We start from the raw sequence: 15,136 nt of genomic DNA, 5'->3' as shown, positions 1-15,136 counted from the left end.
CCTAGGGGGCCGAGACCAAGACCAAGACCAAGACTTGGAGGGTCGAGACCGAGACCAAGACCAAGACCGATGCGAGCTTAGGGGGCCGAGACCAAGACCAAGACCTAGGAGGGTCGAGACCGAGACCAAAACTGCCTCGAGGCGAGACCGAGTCAAGACCAAGACCATTTTTCCCTCTTATTTGATAGGTAGTATTATTAGGTAATAGGTACAGAATAACAATCTTGATCTGAAACACTGCAAATAGATTTTACTTTGGAACAGCTCAAAATTAGGTATACTTGTCTACACAGCATGATTCATTCAAGTATTTATTTTAAATATCAAGCATAATAATACGCATCAAAACAACTGTCCTCTCAACCAACATTTATTTGAAGTTAACCACAAAAAAACAAGATTTAGAACATTGGTTTAGAACTGGACACTGGTTCTCAAAATTAGCAATTAGTGATCTCGAGGGAGGGCAGAATCCATTTCTTGCGTCCGACCGTTGGTCGCGACGCACCGTCGGCCGGTCGGTCCGTCGGTCCGTCGGTCCGTCGGCCGGTCCGTTTTTAGGTCGGCCGCTCCGTATTTACGTCGGCCGGCCGGTAACTCTGTAATTTCTGTACCGTTTTGGACGTGGGTGGTCTCATTTGAATCGTGTGGCCCCCCCGGGGGCGTCTATGGGGGTCTCGAGGTTCGGGGACCCTGGGGACCCCCAGGGACCCCCAAATGGTAACTCTGTCATTTCTCTACCGTTTTGGACGGGGGTGGGCTCTTTGGAATCGTGTCGCCCCCCTGGAGGTTTCTTTGGGGGTCTCAAGGTTCGGGGACCCCTGGGTACCCCCAGGGACCCCCACATTGTAACTCTGTCATTTCTCTACCGTTTTGGACGGGGGTGGTCTCATTTGAATCGTGTCGCCCCCCTGGAGGTTTCTTTGGGGGTCTCAAGGTTCGGGGACCCCTGGGGACCCCTGGGGACCCCCAAATTGTAACTCTGTCATTTCTCTACCGTTTTGGACGGGGGTGGTCTCATTTGAATCGTGTCGCCCCCCTGGAGGTTTCTTTGGGGGTCTCAAGGTTCTGGGACCCCTGGGGACCCCCAGGGACCCACACATTGTAACTCTGTCATTTCTCTACCGTTTTGGACGGGGGTGGTCTCATTTGAATCGTGTCGCCCCCCTGGAGGTTTCTTTGGGGGTCTCAAGGTTCGGGGACCCCTGGGGACCCCCAGGGACCCCCACATTGTAACTCTGTCATTTCTCTACCGTTTTGGACGGGGGTGGTCTCATTTGAATCGTGTCGCCCCCCTGGAGGTTTCTTTGGGGGTCTCAAGGTTCGGGGACCCCTGGGGACCCCTGGGGACCCACAAATTGTAACTCTGTCATTTCTCTACCGTTTTGGACGGGGGTGGTCTCATTTGAATCGTGTCGCCCCCCTGGAGGTTTCTTTGGGGGTCTCAAGGTTCGGGGACCCCTGGGGACCCCCAGGTTCCCCCACATTGTAACTCTGTCATTTCTCTACCGTTTTGGACGGGGGTGGGCTCATTTGAATCGTGTGGCCCCCCCGGGGGCGTCTATGGGGGTCTCGAGGTTCGGGGACCCCTGGGGACCCCCAAATGGTAACTCTGTCATTTCTCTACCGTTTTGGACGGGGCTCTTTAGAATCGTGTCGCCCCCCTGGAGGTTTCTTTGGGGGTCTCAAGGTTCGGGGACCCCTGGGGACCCCTGGGGACCCCCAAATTGTAACTCTGTCATTTCTCTACCGTTTTGGACGGGGGTGGGCTCATTTGAATCGTGTGGCCCCCCCGGGGGCGTCTATGGGGGTCTCAAGGTTCTGGGACCCCTGGGGACCCCCAGGGACCCCCACATTGTAACTCTGTCATTTCTCTACCGTTTTGGACGGGGGTGGGCTCATTTGAATTGTGTGCCCCCCCCCGGGGGCGTCTATAATAAATAAAAATAATAAAACTTTATTTGTATAGCACCTTTCATGACATCAAATGCAGCTCAAAGTGCTTTACAGAACAATGGAGAATAAAATAAAAGCAAAGCATAAAAGAAAAGCAAGGCAACGACATTAAAAAACAAGCAGTAATGCAATACAGTGAGGACATGAATAACACAAAATATAAGATCACTTAAAGGCAATGTTGTAGAAGTGGGTCTTGAGCTGAGCTTTAAAAATGTCTACAGAGGCTGCCTGACGAAGGTACAGAGGGAGCTTGTTCCATGCCGATGGTCCGTAGAAGCAAAAAGCTGCTTCCCCGTATTTTTTAGTTGCCATTTTTTTAGGCAAAGCGAGCAGGCCAGCAGTGGAAGACCTTAGCGAGCGGTTTGGGACATATTTAGGCAAGCAGTCATGTAGGTAGGAAGGTGCGAGACCATTGAGGGCTTTATAGACAAGTAAAATAATTTTAAAATCAATCCTAAAAACAACCGGAAGCCAGTGCAGTGATGCCAAAACTGGAGTAATATGTTCTCTCATCTTAGTTCTAGTTAAAACTCTGGCTGCTGCATTTTGGACAAGTTGTAATCTGTCAGTTGTTTTCTTAGGCAGTCCTGAAAAAAGTGCATTGCAGTAATCAAGCCGAGAGAAAACAAAGGCGTGGATTAACGTTTTTGCATCGTCCAAGGACACATAGGCTCTGATTCGTGCAATATTTCTAAGGTGAAAAAAGGCAATCTTGGTAACATGATTAATGTGTGAATTAAAATTCAATTCGGAATCAATAATAACCCCCAGGTTCTTTACTGTACTGTTACTGTCTACAGTCAGGTTGCCAAGTCTGCTTAATATTGATTCTTTCTGCTCACTAGAGCCGATTATGAGAACTTCTGTCTTGTCCTCATTTAGCTTGAGAAAGTTCTCACTCATCCAGCATTTGATGCTAGACAGACAGGTAAGCAGCGGGTCTAAAGCACAGGGATCATCTGGAGCCACAGATAGATATAATTGGGTATCATCAGCATAGAAATGAAAATTGACTCCGTGATTGGCAATGAGTTCGCCCAGTGGCAGTATGTACAAGGAGAAAAGCAGAGGGCCAAGAATCGAGCCCTGTGGAATACCAGAACTGATGTCGTGTTTGTCTGAGTCAAACTCGGCTAGATTGACAAAGTAACTTCTGTTTGATAGGTAGGAGGAAAACCAGGACAGGGCCGTACCAGACAGGCCTATCCAGTGCTCCAGACGCTGTATTAAAATTGAGTGATCAATCGTGTCAAATGCAGCCGTTAAATCTAGAAGTAAGAGAACGGATACATGTTTCTTGTCAGCAGACACCCTCAGATCATTCATTACTTTTACAAGTGCTGTTTCTGTGCTGTGGCCTTTCCTAAAGCCAGATTGGAATTTGTTGTGTACATTATTGTTCTGTAGAAACACATCCAATTGATGAAAGATACATTTTTCTAAAACCTTGCCCAGAAAGGGTAGATTTGAAATGGGTCGATAGTTACCCAAAACAGAGGGATCAAGATTGTGTTTCTTGAGAAGGGGCTTAACTACAGCAGTCTTCAGTGAGTCTGGGAAGACGCCTGATTGTAGAGAGCTGTTTACAATTTTTAGGATATCTCCAATCACACTGTCTAAGACTTCTTTGAGAAAGTTGGTGGGAATTGTATCTAATGAACAGGAGGATGATGTCATCTGTGATATAGTTTTGCGGAGTTCGTCTTCCTCAATTTCGCAGAACGATGATAGGCTCCCCCTGGAGAGATCTACCCTGGGACCATTTGCTGCTGTTTGACGGTTTGCGCTAGCAGCAGCACCATTCATAATATCGGCTCTAATGTTTGAAATTTTGTTGTCAAAAAAGCATGCAAACTCATTACACTTAGCTTTAGAGGCCGGGAATGACTGCTTGTAGGACTGGGGGGGGTTTAAAAGTCGATCAATGGTAGAGAATAGGACTCTAGCATTTTTCTTGTTCTCGTTAATAATGCCAGAGAAATATGCCTGCCTTGCTAAACGCAAGGCTTTGTTATAGGCGACTGTTGACTTTTTAAGAATCTCTAGGTGGATGGTGAGTTTGTTTTTTCTCCAAGCTCGCTCAGCTCTTCGACATTCTTGCTTCAGTGAGCGTGAAAGCTCATTTATCCAGGGTGTTACTCTGGTATTATGTTTCTTTTTTGTTTTCAAGGGAGCCACTATATCAAGAGCTGACTCTAGTTTAAGATTAAAAATTTGAACCATATCATTCACTGGGGGGGTATCGGGCAATGGGGGACCCAGGTGACGAGAGAACTCGTTGGCAGCAGAAGAGCTAAAAAAACGCTTTTTTATGGTAAATTCAGTGATGTTTTTCTCTAGATCAGAGACAGTCATATTAAAACACAGCAGAAAGTGGTCTGACAGCTCGGGCCTTTCAATAGTCCTTTCCACAGTGATGTTCAGCCCTCTAGAAATCACCAGGTCCAGAGTGTGCCCATGTTTATGTGTAGGCCCAACAACATGTTGGATAAAATCAAAGGAGTGCAATAACTCTAGGAAACCCATAGCCATAGCATCTGTAGCATCATCCAGGTGAAGATTAAGATCACCTGAGATAAGAGTTCTGTCATAGTTAGTGGAGCAGATAGATAGAAGTTCTGATATTTCTGTTAGAAATATTGCTTTACTGCATTTTGGCGGGCGATAAATGCTAATCATTGGCATGGAGGCACCATGTAGTATAGTGGCCTGGTATTCAAAGGATGTAAAGCTGCCAAGGGTCAGAGCCTTGAATTTTAATGTGTCTGAAAAAATTATTGCCAGTCCACCTCCTTTCTTAGCCTCGCGAACAGAGTGAATGAAACTGTAGTTTGCGGGACAGGCTGGCGCTAGGAGAACAGCTCCATCTGAGCCCAGCCATGTCTCTGTTAGAAAGATTATATCTAGCTTCTCTTTACAGATTATATCTTTTACAGAGGAGGACTTATTTGTTAGTGACCTGATGTTAAACAAGGCAAGATTAAGCTTGTTATCACATTTTTGGGGGCTGTGATGCCTGAGAGGTACATTAACCAAACAGCATTCTCTCTTCAGACCACTCCTTGTGTTGGACAATCTATTTGAAATAACAGTAGGAATGTTGTGCACCTCAACCTGTACAGTGATTGAAACACCAGGCTTTCTAGAAGCATGGGGTCCATACATGATTGTTGCTGCGCATAATGGACCCTGTTCATATCAGTTGTCAAGTGTAAATTTATAATCAGAAATCTGAAAATCGGTAGCTGGGTTTGGTGACAGTTGGAGGCAACGTCTGGTATGGGGGGTCGACTTTAATCCAATGTTCATCCGTTCCACCATGTCCGGGGTGAAAGAGAGATGTTCTGGTGAGGGTGTTAGAAATTCTTCATCAGTCACACAGTCATCATCATCACTTTGATTCAGCAACAAAGATTCAATCGACCGTTGAGCATCTTCCTTGGTGAGGGGCCTCATCAACAGTGCTTCCATCGCCTGTCGAACTACTTCCACTTTTTCTCCGATCCAATTGATGGATGTTGTGGCTTCATGGTCTGTGATCTTTTCTCCACCAGGGGGCGCTGTGACTTCATGCTTTGAGATTTTTACTCCACCAGGGGACGCTGTAGCTTCATGCGATTTCTTCTCCACCAGGGGATGCTTCATGCTCTGAGATTTCTTCTCCACCAGGAGACGATGTGGCTTCAAGCGCAGTAATCTTCTCTCCACCGGGGGACACTGTGGCTTCGAGCGCAGTGGTCTTTTCTTCACCAGGGGATGCTGAGGCTTCCTGCGCTGTGGTCTTTTCTCCACCAGGGGAAGCTGTGACTCTGAGATTTCTTCATGCTCTGTGGTTTTTTCTCCACCAGGGGACGCTGTGACTTTATGCTCTGAGATTTTTTCTCCACCAGGGGACGCTGTGACTTTATGCTCTGAGATTTCTTCTCTACCAGGGGACGCTGTGGCTTCATGCGCTGTGATCTTTTCTCCATCAGGGGACGCTGTGGCTTCATGCGCTGTGATCTTTTCTTCACCAGGGGACGCTGTGGCTTCATGCGCTGTGATCTTTTCTCCTCCAGGGGGCGCTGTGGCTTCATGCGCTGTGATCTTTTCTCCACCAGGGGGCGCTGTGGCATGCGCTGTGATCTTTTCTCCACCAGGGGGCGCTGTGGCATGCGCTGTGATCTTTTCTCCTCCAGGGGGCGCTGTGGCTTCATGCGCTGTGATCTTTTCTCCACCAGGGGGCGCTGTGGCATGCGCTGTGATCTTTTCTCCTCCAGGGGGCGCTGTGACTTCACGCTCTTCACGTCTATGGGGGTCTAGAGGTTCGGGGACCCCTGAGGACCCCCAGGATCACAACACCAGATATATAGATAGATAGCTATAAACACAACACCAGATATATAGATAGATAGCTATAAACACAACATGAGATCACAACACTGGTATATCTGTATTCGGTATATCGGTATCGGATAACACAGAAATTGAGGTATCGGATCGGATCGGAAGCGAAGCGAAGCGGGACATCCCTAATATATGGAAGTAATGGAAAAATAATAATCATGACTGCATTATAAGTTAATATAGGTTTGTCTTATTATTATTATTTAGACATGCAGCACTTTCTGATCAATGTGCTTTATTGATCGTGTATATGCCATCAAATGTAGCTTATGATAATTCGTAAGCGTTATGACCCCTCCCATTATAATCCATTGCATGACGGTGTCAACATAGAACAGATTTACACGCTAACAATGCATAACAATGTGAAGGTTATGTGCATTTATTATATAAGCTAACAATGCATAACAATGTGAAGGTTATGTGCATTTATTTACAAGCTAACAATGCATAACAATGTGAAGGTTATGTGCATTTATTTACAAGCTAACAATGCATAACAATGTGAAGGTTATGTGCATTTATTTACAAGCTAACAATGCATAACAATGTGAAGGTTATGTGCATTTATTTACAAGCTAACAATGCATAACAATGTGAAGGTTATGTGCATTTATTTACAAGCTAACAATGCATAACAATGTGAAGGTTATGTGCATTTATTTACAAGCTAACAATGCATAACAATGTGAAGGTTATGTGCATTTATTTACAAGCTAACAATGCATAACAATGTGAAGGTTATGTGCATTTATTACACGGCTTGGTTGAATGCTTGGTTCTGATTGGTCAATTGCTGAATTCAGCCGTGTGTTATTTCTGGATAATGTCCAACAGACTGCTGTCTAATCAAAGGCTCAGAGCACCTAGCTGCACTGCTTGAATTTATGCTGTATCCTATCCAACATGACATGTAAACACACACACAGTGTCATTTAAAACTAAACACCGTGTTGTGCTGGGCAGAGGGGGCCAGGCCAGCTCATCCCTTATGGAATACTTTGATTATTTATGTATGCTAGAGTTTTCTATTTGCTCAGGCTTGCTGGTGCTAAGCGATTAACATTGGACTTTTGAACTTTTTAGGGGCCCACAGCGAGGGGCCTCTTATAGCGAGAATCACATCGCATAAATCAAAAGAAAGCCAAACATGTCCACTTCAATTTAAAAAAAAATATATGATTCTACCATCTTCCATTCTGGAGATATTGACCTTTTTCTAACACCTGCTTTTGAAGGCACGCTGCTCGCTTGAAAAAACAGCAGAGATATGGAAGGTTGAAGTTGACAGACATTTCAGTTCAGTTTTTTCAGACCGACAGACCGATATAAATATGAGCACAAATACTATCCTATACATACCATACACCGAATGAAAGCCCTGAATGTCTACTTTTAGGAGGAAAACAGTACACATTGTACACATATACAGCTTACGCCTTTTATTGATTTTTGAAGGGACAGACAGTAGGCTGACAGGAAACGGGAGAGAGATGGGGGGATGACATGCAGTAAAGGCCGTGTCGGGTCCGGGAGTCGAACCCGCGGCACACTGCGACTGGATTACCAGTCCGGTGCCCATACCGTTACGCTACGGCCTGGGCCAACACATATACAGTTTGACAGTAATTGGTCATTGAATTCAGCTTGTGCCCACCAGAGATAACTAAGACTAAGACATGGACCTGAACTGCTCAATATTCACAAAATAAGGCCTATAGCGACATATGTATACTATATACCGTATGAAGTGAGCAGTGCAATGTTGCACTACTCACTTCACAGGGGTGTGATTTTTATTATTATTACAGTAGAATGAAGTTCTTATGAAAGCAGAGAGTCTTATGTTTCATACGGTATATAGTATGTATATGTCACTATAGGCCTTATTTTGTGAATATTGAGCAGTTCAGGTCCATGCATTTTCTGAAATCCTCTCGTATTTTAGACAAGACATGGACCCGACAACTAAATATTCACAAAATAAGGCCTATAGCGACATGTACATACTATATACCGTATGAAACATAAGACTCTCTGCTTTCATAAGAAAAATACTTCTACTGTAATAATAATAAAAATCACACCCCTTTGAAGTGAGCAGTGCAATGTTGCACTGCTCACTTCACAACATTGCACTGCTCACTTCACATGGGTGTGATTTTTATTATTATTACAGTAATTACAGTAAGCGAAAGCGATCGCAACTCGCAGTGGGGGGGGGGGGGGGGGGGTTCCACGGCTGTGATATCTGCTAGTATACTGCTTCTTTGTCCAAACATGGCTGACGCGACGGCGACGCGACGGCGAAAAAAAGACAGTTGATCATATCTATACTGCTTCTCCTATGGCGGTCCTTCGAGAATACGTCATTCGTTTCGCGTATACCTGTCCGTGTGCGTGAAATGGCGATCGACCGTTGCAGATTATTCTTGGTTTATATACGGGTTTATATTTCCGAGAATGAGAGGACGAGGCGGCGGAATGGAGACACACACAGCCAGCCAGTGGATCTGTGTGGATGGTGAGTGGGGGGGGGGAATGAAACTGTAATGCGATCGGAGAGCCCCTCACTCCATCGCTGCCTCGGGAGAAACCATGTAGAAACAGGAGGGGAGGGGGAATCGAGTGTATTCACACACACTAGAGTATGGGTAACTCCATTTTAGATCCCGACATCTGCGTTGGTTTATGCCGTTGCCGTGCAGACTCCAGTACGTCGTAATGGAGGCATTGGAGGAGGGAGCTTGCTCGCCATAGACCAGACCTCTTTTCAGGAGGGGGGGGCTTTTAACTCCCGGATCACATACCGGACCTTCCCAGAGACGATCGGTGTTACTTTCTTTGTTGTCCGGGCGCGTATAAATATGAAGCACATTAATCATAAAAAAAACATATAAAACGTATAGATACGCTTTGCGCATACGGCGTTCGAGATTAATAAAGCGTATGGATACGTTTCCAGCATTCTTTGTGTTAAGTAGCCATGTAATAATAAGTGGGATATCTTACCCCTCCCCTCTTCTCAACAGATCCATCTCCTCCGATGGTCTCAACAGATCCATCTCCTCCGATGGTCTCAACAGATCCATCTCCTCCCCTCTTCTCAACAGATCCATCTCCTCCGATGGTCTCAACAGATCCATCTCCTCCGATGGTCTCAACAGATCCATCTCCTCCCCTCTTCTCAACAGATCCATCTCCTCCCCTCTCCTCAACAGATTCCCTGACGTGGTCTTCTGGTCCTTCTGGCTCATACATAGTCTAGAAAAGTGAATAATGAAATATCAAGTTCAAATTCAGGAGGACAACAGTAGATGGTGCTGTTTCTCTCTCCTAACAGTTGTGTGTGTATATAATGTAGCCTACAGTGGTTCCCAAAGTGTGGTCCGGGGACTCCCAGGGGTCCTTGAGGGAGTTCCAGGGGGTCCGGGGACCCCCAGGGGTCCTTGAGGGAGTTCCAGGGGTTACACAGCTTGGAACCAAATGGACCCTTATGGGTCTGTAACTCTGAGAGTGTACAAAATGTGTAAAAGAAAATGTGTACACTCTCAGAGTTAAATTAACATTGATTTTACAATATAAATTGGGTGTCCAAGAGATAGCTAAATACCATTAAATGGGGGTCCTAATACATGTCAAACTGGGGGTCCTTGAAATTAAACGGGTTGAGGATCACTGCTAGAGCCGTAAAGATCTCCTCTCAACCCTGTGTGTGAGCTACAGAACTCAGCCAAACTAATCTATAAGCATTGCACTTAAAGGAAATGGAAGCCATCGTTCTCACGATAATGAAAATCTAAACATTTTTGTAAAGAAATCTTAAAAAAAAAAGAAAATCTGCCTAACGATGATGGCACTGGAAGGCGGTTTCTGAACTGCCCACAGCCCTCCTATGAGACACAGACCGAGTAGAAGAAAATCGTGCCATTTTATCATGATTATTAGTGAGGACCTATTATATGAAGATAGGTTGAAAAGTGGTGAAGTGGTCCTTTAAGATATAACCATGAAGAAGAACCTTTTAGTTTAGGTAATCAAAGTAAAAAAGTCCTCTCAGGACATCATTGGATTATTCTGACATCAGGTCTACTAGCCAGGATACAAAATGCTCACTGCTAATACTCTAAATGTTGCCTTAATCCAAGACGGTCCTATTGATAATAATTATAAGGCATAACTTTCATTATATTCGGCCATAGCCACCCAAATGTGCTGACCTCATCACATTTATGATGACGGCTATGGACGTTTTCCTCCCAAGAAGGGTTTTTTGTGCAAAACTAATGCTTGAATGGATTCAGAATCATGAATAAACCCCCTAGTTTGACACATGCTACTTAAAGCATAATTTCCTTATAATAGGTTATCAATAGGGCCATCTTGGATTAAGGCAAATGTAGGGTATTAGCAGTGAGCATATCAGGGTAGAATAGATCTTTTATCCTGAATCACCCTGGCTAGTAGATCTAATGTCAGAATCACCCTGGATAGTAGATCTAATTCCTGTCAGAATCACCCTGGATAGTAGATCTAATGTCAGAATCACCCTGGATAGTAGATCTATAATGTCCTGTCAGAATCAGTTGAGAAACAAAAGTATCCAATTTTGTCCAACCTCTGATGATGATTAAAGTTTCTTTATTAGGAAAAAGATCCCTTGAGATCAGTGTTGTTTTCGTTGACTAAAACTAAGACGAAAAATGTTCGTCGACTACCTATTTTCACTGACGAAAACAAATGGAAACTAAATGAAAACTAAGCTACGATGACTAAAACTAAGACTAAATATATTGACAATTTCGTCGACAAATAAAAACTAGACTAAAATGTTAGGAAAGGACTAGTGGACAAGAGATCCAGTAGAAGTCCTTTTACACTTGGCTGCATGCTGAAAATAGCTGATCTACAAGCTCACAAGCGTTGTGAACTTGTAGATCGGCTATTTTCAGCAAGTGTAAAAACACTCATTAAGTCTGCATCAAGACCCGCCAAAATACATTTTAGTCGACTAAATCAACTGTAGATTTAGTCGACTAAAATCTTATGACATTTAGTCGACTAAAACTAGACTAACACTAAGACATTCCAGGTGACTAAAATGTGACTGAAACTAAATGAAGTTTCAGTCCAAAGACTATGACTAAAACTAAAATAGAAATTTGCTGCCAAAAAACAACACTGCTTGAGATGTACCATCTCGTTTTCGAGGGGCTCCCAACACAGATACATGTCACAACATTATTGTACATGTAAACAATAAAACAAAACAAATTACATACACCTAACATGGACAGGACAAAACATTAAACATTGAAACCTTGAAAACCTTACAACCTCATTACGGCTTTGAATCCAATAATATACTGTAGCACATTATGAAGATTCTATGCCCTATACAGTGAGTGCAAAAAATACAAAATAAAATAATGAAATAAAGGAATAAACATGGTGATATGATGGCATATTTACCTGAAAGCAAGAACATAAGACTTTGAAGTAGGAAGACAGTGCACTTTTGGAAAACTGGGAATGATGAGATGGATCTAATGTTATTTGGTAAAGTATTTCAGTCTGTAGGGGCTTTAAAAGATGAGATGGATCTAATGTTATTTGGTAAAGTATTCCAGTCTGTCGGGGCTTTAAATGATGAGATGGATCTAATGTTATTTGGTAAAGTATTCCAGTCTGTAGGGGCTTTAAATGATGAGATGGTTCTAATGTTATTTGGTAAAGTATTCCAGTCTGTAGGGGTTTTAAATGATGAGATGGATCTAATGTTATTTGGTAAAATATTCCAGTCTGTAGGGGCTTTAAATGATGAGATGGATCTAATGTTATTTGTAAAGTATTCCAGTCTGTAGGGGCTTTAAATGATGAGATGGATCTAATGTTATTTGGTAAAGTATTCCAGTCTGTAGGGGTTTTAAATGATGAGATGGATCTAATGTTATTTGGTAAAGTATTCCAGTCTGTAGGGGCTTTAAATGATGAGATGGATCTAATGTTATTTGGTAAAATATTCCAGTCTGTAGGGGCTTTAAATGTTGAGATGGATCTAATGTTATTTGGTAAAGTATTCCAGTCTGTCGGGGCTTTAAATGATGAGATGGATCTAATGTTATTTGGTAAAGTATTCCAGTTTGTAGGGATTTAAATGTTGAGATGGATCTAATGTTATTTGGTAAAGTATTCCAGTCTGTAGGGGTTTTAAATGTTGAGATGGATCTAATGTTATTTGGTAAAGTATTCCAGTCTGTGGGGCTTTAAATGTTGAGATGGATCTAATGTTATTTGGTAAAGTATTCCATTCTGTAGGGGATTTAAATGTTGAGATGGATCTAATGTTATTTGGTAAAGTATTCCAGTCTGTAGGGGATTTAAATGTTGAGATGGATCTAATGTTATTTGGTAAAGTATTCCAGTCTGTAGGGGCTTTAAATGATGAGATGGATCTAATGTTATTTGGTAAAGTATTCCAGTCTGTAGGGGATTTAAATGTTGAGATGGATCTAATGTTATTTGGTAAAGTATTCCAGTCTGTAGGGGATTTAAATGTTGAGATGGATCTAATGTTATTTTGTAAAGTATTCCAGTCTGTAGGGGTTTTAAAGGAAAAGGCATATTTAACAAATTCAATACTAACCAAAGGAACATTAAAGTAAACCTGAGTGGAGTGTCTGGTACGTTGTGTTGAAGGGATAGAAGTTAAATAACGTTTTAGGTAAATAGGATAATTGAAATAGATACATTTAAAAACCAGTTGAAGCCAGTGCATGTGTCTTCTTATATGTAAAGGTGTCCGTCATACATTATGCAATGGTGTGTGAGAAAAGGACAGCCAAGGACAGATCCACAGAGTCTATCGTATGCCGTGTTGAGCGGCACAAGATCAGATTTTGAGGCATTTTGACAGTGGTGTGCACAGATAGACACTAGGGGGTGCTAGAGCACCCCCTGCCCTTTTGGCAATGTGCTAAAAAAAATTTTTTTCTTAATTTGTAGTGTGTGGACCATGCGGTGACATTGATCAAATATTGATAAAAAACGCTTCTACTATATTATTTAGGCCCCCCCACAATCTAAAGCTATATGTTTCTATGTCAGTGGATCTTTGATAAAACAATAAATAGCAGACCTACAAGCTCGTAGCGCGCCACTCGGTGGCGAGCTATGAGCTTGTAGATCTGCTATTTTTCAATAGCTAAAGCACCAAAATGGGTTCCCGCCCCAAAATGCGCTGCACAAGGTGCCCTTTTTTTCACTTGAGCACCTGCCCCTCTAAATGTCTGTGCACGCCACTGCATTTTGATAAACCACATCACAATAGTCAAATAGTGGGAGTACTAATTACAAAGCCATTCAGTTTCTTACGTCGTACACTGAGTGAAAAGCCGTTTCTGGATCTATATGAAGTATTTATTCCGAAGTTTAACCTTTTTTAACACATTAAATGAGATTTGAAAGCCAGTTCTGGGTCCAACCATACGGTGAGATATTTAATGTCGTCAGCTTTTTGCAAAGCCGTGCCATCATCACTGGTTATAGTAAAGGAATCTGTTATGGATTTGAGTTTAGGGCTAGTACCAAAGATCATAATAAAATACTTAGACATTGCAGAACCTCTGCCATTTAATTACCCGACAATTTGACCTTGAACAGGAGCTGGTCTTACCTTGCAGAGCACAGTGGTCAGAGCCACACATAGAAGCAGAAGGGTGATAGCTCTGGTCTTACCTTGCAGAGCACAGAGCTCAGAGACAGGCATAGAAGCAGAAGGGTGATAGCTCTGGTCTTACCTTGCAGAGCACAGTGCTCAGAGACACACATAGAAGCAGAAGGGTGATAGCTCTGGTCTTACCTTGCAGAGCACAGTGGTCAGAGCCACACATAGAAGCAGAAGGGTGATAGCTCTGGTCTTACCTTGCAGAGCACAGTGCTCAGAGACACACAGAGAAGCAGAAGGGTGATAGCTCTGGTCTTCTCCATGGTGGACAATCAGCTGGACGAGTCCTCCAAAGTGTTGATGATCTGTCAGGGATGACGTCCTCCTCGCTGACTGAAGTCAAGGTTCTGGAAGAGCCTCTGGAAACACAGCTCCTTGTGATCTCTCTCTTATACAGGCTTTCATCAGACAAGGTACGACGCGCTATCGCACATTTGCATGATGCACGTGAAGAGAGCTGGGGGAGAGTTTTATCGCAAACACAGATGTCCAGCTTTGCCTTTATATGAACACGTTTACTGTATACAACTCTAGTATTTGCTCCCTCTCCTGTTTTACTGTCTACTACTATATATACAACTCTATTTGCTCCCTCTCCTTTGGTCTCTGTCTGACTGCACACTTTCATTACATGCAGTCCTGTTATCTCTATTAACCCATTCTGACCTGAGATCAGATTCTAAAAATGTCGTTCTTCGATTTTTTTCAAAAAATAGCAGACCTACAAGCTCGTAGCGCACCACTCGGTGGCGCGCTACGAGCTTGTAGGTCTGCTATTTTCCAATAGCTAAAGCATTACATGATGCTAACACCAAAATGGGTTCCCGTTCAGAATGGGTTAAGAACCCCTTTTGGTGTTTTAAGTATTATGTTATACTTTAGCTATTGGAAAATAGCAGATCTACACGCTATAAATGAAATAAAAAGCTCGTATAGAGCCGCTCTACAAGCTTTTTATTTCATTTATTTTTGATAAATATGTAAAAATGTAGTGCAAATCTTTGAATATATATTCTTTCAGAGCGAACGTTTTGAACTCAAATGTTTGCTTCTGGGGGGGGGGGG

Source organism: Protomyctophum parallelum (genome assembly GCF_964188405.1).
Source record: "Protomyctophum parallelum genome assembly, chromosome: 11".
Classification (NCBI taxonomy): domain Eukaryota; kingdom Metazoa; phylum Chordata; class Actinopteri; order Myctophiformes; family Myctophidae; genus Protomyctophum; species Protomyctophum parallelum.
This window is presented reverse-complemented; position numbering follows the sequence as displayed.